Source organism: Nothoprocta perdicaria, unplaced genomic scaffold, assembly GCF_003342845.1.
Source record: "Nothoprocta perdicaria isolate Ctin4 unplaced genomic scaffold, notPer1 scaffold_54, whole genome shotgun sequence".
Lineage (NCBI taxonomy): Eukaryota > Metazoa > Chordata > Aves > Tinamiformes > Tinamidae > Nothoprocta > Nothoprocta perdicaria.
The window spans coordinates 2235700-2242252 of NW_020455799.1; positions in this window are offsets into that span (position 1 = coordinate 2235700).

Sequence of the window (6553 nt, forward strand, 5' to 3'; positions counted from 1 at the left end):
CAATATTAATATACAAAGCAACATTACTTGGCTATTTTCTATAATGTTTTTATTCATCACAGAAATAAAAATGCCTGTCAGAAAAGGCTCATGAGAATTGATGCAGAAAGTAAAGAGTTTGGAATTAAATATACATCTGCCTGAGTACAGAAATACAGCTTAGGAAGTAAGGAGGCATGTGCAATGAGAGGAATTACTGGCTGAGCAGTGGTGCATCCACAGATGCAAGGCTCATTTTGTAATTTGATCTCTCTAATTAGGAAATTTAAGCTAAGACTACATAAGACTAGGCTAGACTACATAATACAAGGAAAGCTTTTTTCCTTTGGGATATGAATATGGTTTTCTTGCAGAATACATTATGTTCTGACCAAGAAACTATCACTGCAAAATAAAAAAAAAAGCTTAGGTTGAACTTTAGGCAAGACACATACTAATGGTATGGTTTTAAGTTTCCTATAAGCTACCTAAAATGAAGTCTAGAGAGGAATTGCCACTGTTTGGCATATTATTATTGGCTAAGTTACGACCTGAGGAGCAGTTTGGTTTCCAGACACACAGCAGACCTTCGTGGTGGTGGTGATTCATTCCTTCCATGGCTCATCCACAGATCCATAGCATGGGAGACTGTGCTGCCCTGGGGGACTCCCCTCGGACACCTTGCTGCAACAGGAAATGCAGTGCAGCAGCAGGCACAGCGTGGCTCACTTCTGCTTTACTTAAACTGCAGAAATAAAAGTCAAACTTTGGCTGTTTTCTTCCTTTTATTTTTTCATAGTATCTGGTTTGGAAAAAAAAGTGTTTCAGAAGTGAGTAAGCATTCAATTCCGGTGATGATATAATGTGTTATGTGCTTATTGTCTAGTACTCTCTTTTAAATTAGAATCCACTTTGTGTATCTGGTGGAGAGGATCCCTCAACAATTTATAGTTCCCATCTGTTTTTTGTTTTTTTTTTAAACTTTTTTTTTCTACTATGAGAACTTTGTGACAGGGGTCTTGTCTATTTATCTTTCTTTAGGGTGTCCTGCTTGTTTGTGTTACATATTAATAATGCCAAATTAAAGATTTTCTACCATCTGCTCTAAAGGGAGGAACCTTGGAGTCCAACCAGTATAATCAGTCTGGGAAATGATACCATGAGTCACTTAGAACAATAGTTAATACATACTCAGTTTTTCCTCAGCATACAATTACTTAGCTTGAAGAGCCTAAAGTTAGAGAAGGTATTCACTTTATAGTTGTGGATCAATAAATACTACAATAACTTTAAACCACAGGGAGGCGAGGAATCTCTTGGGAATAGGTGGAGTGTGTGTTTCTTCATTCCTGAACACATGATTGTTTCTTGCAAACCGGGAAGCAATCTTACTTTCAGCTCCAGATGCGACACTGCCACAGTGGGTGACTACAAGGGATGTCCCCTTGAGGGCATCCAGATGTTCCCTGGGGCCATTCCAACCAACAGCCAGATAAAAGAGACGTTGGCAGAAATGTCTCTAGCTTTTTCTTCTCTATTTCTTGAAGTAGTATTTAGGGAGGAGAAGAGAGATCCAAAGTCATAACAAGAAGCTCCTAGAGCGGAAGAAAGATTTTACAACTTGAAGATATATATGACCAAAGTCTACTGAATCCTCAGAAAATTCTTAAAAGGTTTTCAGATGTGTTACGCTCTTCATATCCAAGTACATCCAGAGGAGATGACTGATACGCTCCAAAATAACATTTATTCTCATTTGCAACCTGTAGGGTTTCTTACTAAAGAGCACCTCAGGAGCTCATTCCACAGAGCAGCTTTTCTTTCAGAACAAAATTTCTGCATTTGATTTTTTTCCTGATAAATATTATAAACATTTAAAAAACAAAACTGTTTTCTCCAAGTCTACCGATTGTCTTGTCGAAAAGCCCCTCCTCTCCCAAACGCTCTAGACTGATGGCATATTAAAGTAAATGTTAATTTAAGCACAACCCAATAATTTTCAGTATCTCATGATGTGTTTAGGTGAGACAGGGGAATGCAGAAATACAAGGAACTTGCAGGGTATTTTCTTAGTACTTGTGTCCACAGTGTGGAGCTGTTTGCTAACACAGGACTATTATAAGAGCCTAAGATTATTTTTAAATATATATATTTTCTTCTCTCCAGGATGGTGGAATTATGCCACTGCTGCAGACTCCAGACCTGGGGGTTGAAAAGCCCCTGAGTTTATGTGTTATCATGCCCTATACACATTTATTATCATCATTTAAGCCATTCAGCTGAATTTTTCTAGATTTCTGTATTGTGTCATGTTTTATTTATGAACAATATGCAACTAATAATCAAATATCTTCCCTGAGAATGTACATCTCCCTAAAGAAATAGAGTTAAATGGTCATGAGTTAGCACAGCCTCATTTTATGTCACCTTGCTGGGTAAGCAAGCACTGCTACATATCTGGGTGAAGGTCATAAGAATAGTCATATATATATATATATATATGTACACACACACACACATACACACACTGTCAGGTGGGAAATAATAAAAGCACAGATTGTGCAGACAGACAGACATTTATCTGGAATAGGAATTAATTCATATCTTTTACTTGTTAGCTAGGGACTGCTTTTCAATCTGGGTTTATGTTTTTAAGCATCAGAAAGACAGAGCATGCATGCTAGAAAAGACTTTCTCAAATATAAGAACAAAACCAACAATTTGTGAAGGTATATTCTTAAGTATTTTGATGCTTTCAGCTGTTTTCTTCTCTTTATGGTCCTTCTGACATATTTCAGTTTTGGGGTGTTTATTGTGTTCCAGTACTTCAATGTTTGCTTTGTGGTTCATTTTCTCAATTACAGCAATTGAACAAATAGAAGGAGAAACGTTACAGTGTGTGTGAAATCAATACTGGAACACCAGTAAGATTTGGACTTTTGTGAGCTGAGGAGACCACTGTTATTTGGCCTGACCTTCTGTATATTAAGAGCAAAATAACCCCAGGTAGTTCTTTCTGCCCCAGTTTGATGCTTACCATATGGTTTATACCGTCAGGCCTGGGCATCTTTCTGAAAGGTGTGAGGACTGCCAGTGATGAAGAATCAAATTAATTGCTAAGATAAGTTACCCTTCTGGTATTTAATTACCCCTTCACGGGTAAAAAATCATGCCCTTTGGAAAGTCTGTTCTTGCCCATCTTCCTGTTGCAGCCATGAATGCCTAATGAAGAAATGTCTTTTCTTCTGATAGGCAATAGTGGACTGATTCACTCAGCAGCTCTACTGGGGAGAGGGGACCCTCTTTTTTTTTTTTTTTTTCTTTTTTTTTTAATAATCAGGAAAAGGTTATGAATTTGAGCTCTTCAATTTAATTCTGAATAAGAAAATCAAATTCATATCACAAAATATTTTCTTATTGATCAGATTTCAGTGCTGACTGCAGGAACAGAGATAGCCACCCAAATGAGCTCTGAACACCATGAGGGTAAGAGGGGAGCAAAGCTTCTTTTGGAACTGGGGTTCTACCAATCTTAAAAAATGTGTTTTTTGCTCTCTCTCTCACACACACAAATGCAAATTGTCTAAACTGGGCAGTAGCTAAATTGGCGCAATGAGAATAATGCAAGGAAAAAATAATACCCAAGGTCCTTATACTACTTTCTTTAAGAGAACATGAAGTACTTTCATGTGTAAGCAGCCAAGATCCAAATTTCTGTCAGCCACTGCAGTTCAGCCACTGCAGCTTCAACCACAGCAAACTCCTCAAACGGATGTATGGTTAAACCCACAAACTTAACATTACTGTTAGAAGAGAATGCTTACCTGGCAGTAATGCTCTGTGAAGCACTCCGTAACTTGCTGCATTCGCTATATAGAATTCAAAACTCTGCTCCAATTATTTTTTCCACTGATATTTGGAAATTACCCTTATTTAAATGAACATCCTGATGAACCTTCTTGCGGTTCAAAATATGCAGGTAACATATCTATGCACCTATTCTTCCTTACTGATTGCTCTTTTAAATATTAATACCTATTGTGTTGGCTTCTTACCTGAGTGACTGACTGCCAATACCTCAACACTCTCAACCTACTAAGCAGCCATTTCTATTTCTTCTTCCTTCTGAAATACAATTTAATTCAGGAGTATAGTATAACTAATAATCTTCCAGGGAGGAATGGGAAACTATAATCAGGCAGTGCTGACTTCCAGCTGCTGGGATACAGCAAATTCTTCCCCCTGGGCCTGGATGATCCATAAACGGCAGAAAGATGTGGAGGCAGAGATGGGGGGAGCCAGACTTTCGTTGGTCACCTGGAAGAGGCTTGACAGCTTTACCTTTTCCTTACCTCTTCCCTCTAGTCTCATCTTGTTTGCTCATGATTCCCATTAGTTTTTGTTTCTTGCCTCATGTGAATTTCTTTGCATCTCAACTCTTAAATTGCACAGCAGGAGCTTTTGCTATTATGGCATAGTTCACTAGCAGTGTATTAAACAACACCGTTTAAAAAGCAGGATTCAATTATAAATAAAGTTAAGGCAAACACTGTTATTTTCACACTTTGCCTGAGACCTTTTGCCTTACCCTCGAAGCAATTAAGGTTGCATCATTTTTTCTTTTCATATTACAATCATAGTTTGACTCAAGAAAGGAACTTATCAGTTCTTTGCATTGTAGTCATGCACACACGCACACAAACACAAAATCTTATTCATTAGAAAATAGTCTAATTTTGAATAAAAAATCTCAAATCTCTTGAGGCCAGGATGAATAATAATGAAAGCATAATGAAATGGAATAATTACAATGAAAGCTGGCAAAATTTATTTTCTTCCATGTTTTTGGAAAATTCATTCTAGAAATGCTGCAAAGCAAAAGACCTTCTATGTATTGACATATGTTTTATCCTTACCTTGCTGCTTTTCATGGTGTCGTGAGATTTTGAAATAGAAATGTGAACAATTTCCTTAGAGGCCTAGATTGAGGTGAGGGAAGTAATTTAGAGAAGATGTGTTTGAGGGGTAAGAGAGTGGGTATAAGAGAGCAAAATGAGAGAGATCACAATTTGGAGACAGCAGAAGAGTTAATACCCAATAATCTGTCCTTCAATTCTTTTCTCTATTTAATAAAAAGAAATGTGTATTTTGTGGAGAAATCATTTAATTTTTGATGATAATAATAGGAATACCAACAACAGATTAACAAGTAGAAGATGAGTGTTCTCACTTGTAATCAGTGAACTAAGTAAGCAGAAGGAAAATGCATCTGAAATAATGATTAAGGGCAAAAAAAAAGAATTCTCATTTTTTTCCAGGTATCACACTTCAAAACAGAATTAGACATGCATATATACATAATGAAAGTGCCCATGGTTACACTGCAAGCTTATTGCAAGCAAAATATCATCTCATGGTAATCAGAAACATATCACTTAGCTGCCTCATAATCTGCTGCTTCAGGATTTCTGCTTGGTTTTATGATGATTTTAGCTATGGCTTAGAAAGTGCCAAAAAAAGGTCACTGAACTAGCCTAAAGGGGGATTGGACTAGTCTAAAGGGGACTCTTTTAAAGGGCTGAAGGGGTCACTCTTTATGAAGTTATTTTAAAAATATCTTCACTTGAAAACTCAAATATTAAGGCATTCAAACTAGTCATTTTTCAAAATCATGACTGCAAGATCCAATATCCTTTCAGCAGCCCCTTGAGTCCCTTGTGTTGGTCTAAATCCAGCTATATTTTTTTTGACTCCATGTTGATAGAGAAGTGCTGTATAATTACAGAGCAGATTGATGGGGACTTCATGAGCTGCACAGAAAGATAATGAACCATTTCTTTAGTAAAAACTATTCAGTGAGTGATGGGTCTACTTATTCCTTTCTCATTTTAAATGGATACTTTAGTGTCACAACTTTGATTTCCTATGTTTCCACAGAAATGCTTCACATATTGGAACATACATATAATAGATCATTGGCTTTACCAATTATTGTTAATTTAGTAACAGAAGATATGAAAAACAATCAACAAAACGACAGATCAAATTCTAATGGTGTCTTACTGGATATGGAATATCAGCCGTGTGGTTATACTCAAGGCTAAAATCTTTATAGAACTATGTTACCTTAATGCAATTTAATCATCTGTTCCTATGAAAATGGAAGACTAACCTTATATCAAAATTGGTGTTAAAAAGTTGTATTGCAATAGCATATTTAAAAAGTTGTATTGCAATAATATTTACCTAATATTACTGATTTTGTTTTTCTTCTGTTTTGTTAGAATTCTCATGATTACAATATAGAAATACTTACGTTATTTTCAAACAGCTGAAGATCAAGTTTCTGGTTTATACATTTACAAACTGGTGAATAAATTTGTTAGTATATTAGGGTGTTTTGGTAATAATGGAAATACTGTTTTCCATTTTAGAAAAAAGTGGTTTTTTTTTTTTTTTTTTTTTTTCTCTCCGCTGGTACCTGTTCAGTACTGGTGCTCTGCTCAGGGCACATTCAGCAGCCAGACCCAAAACATCTGCCACAACAAACATCCAAGCTATTGTTCCCAGTGGC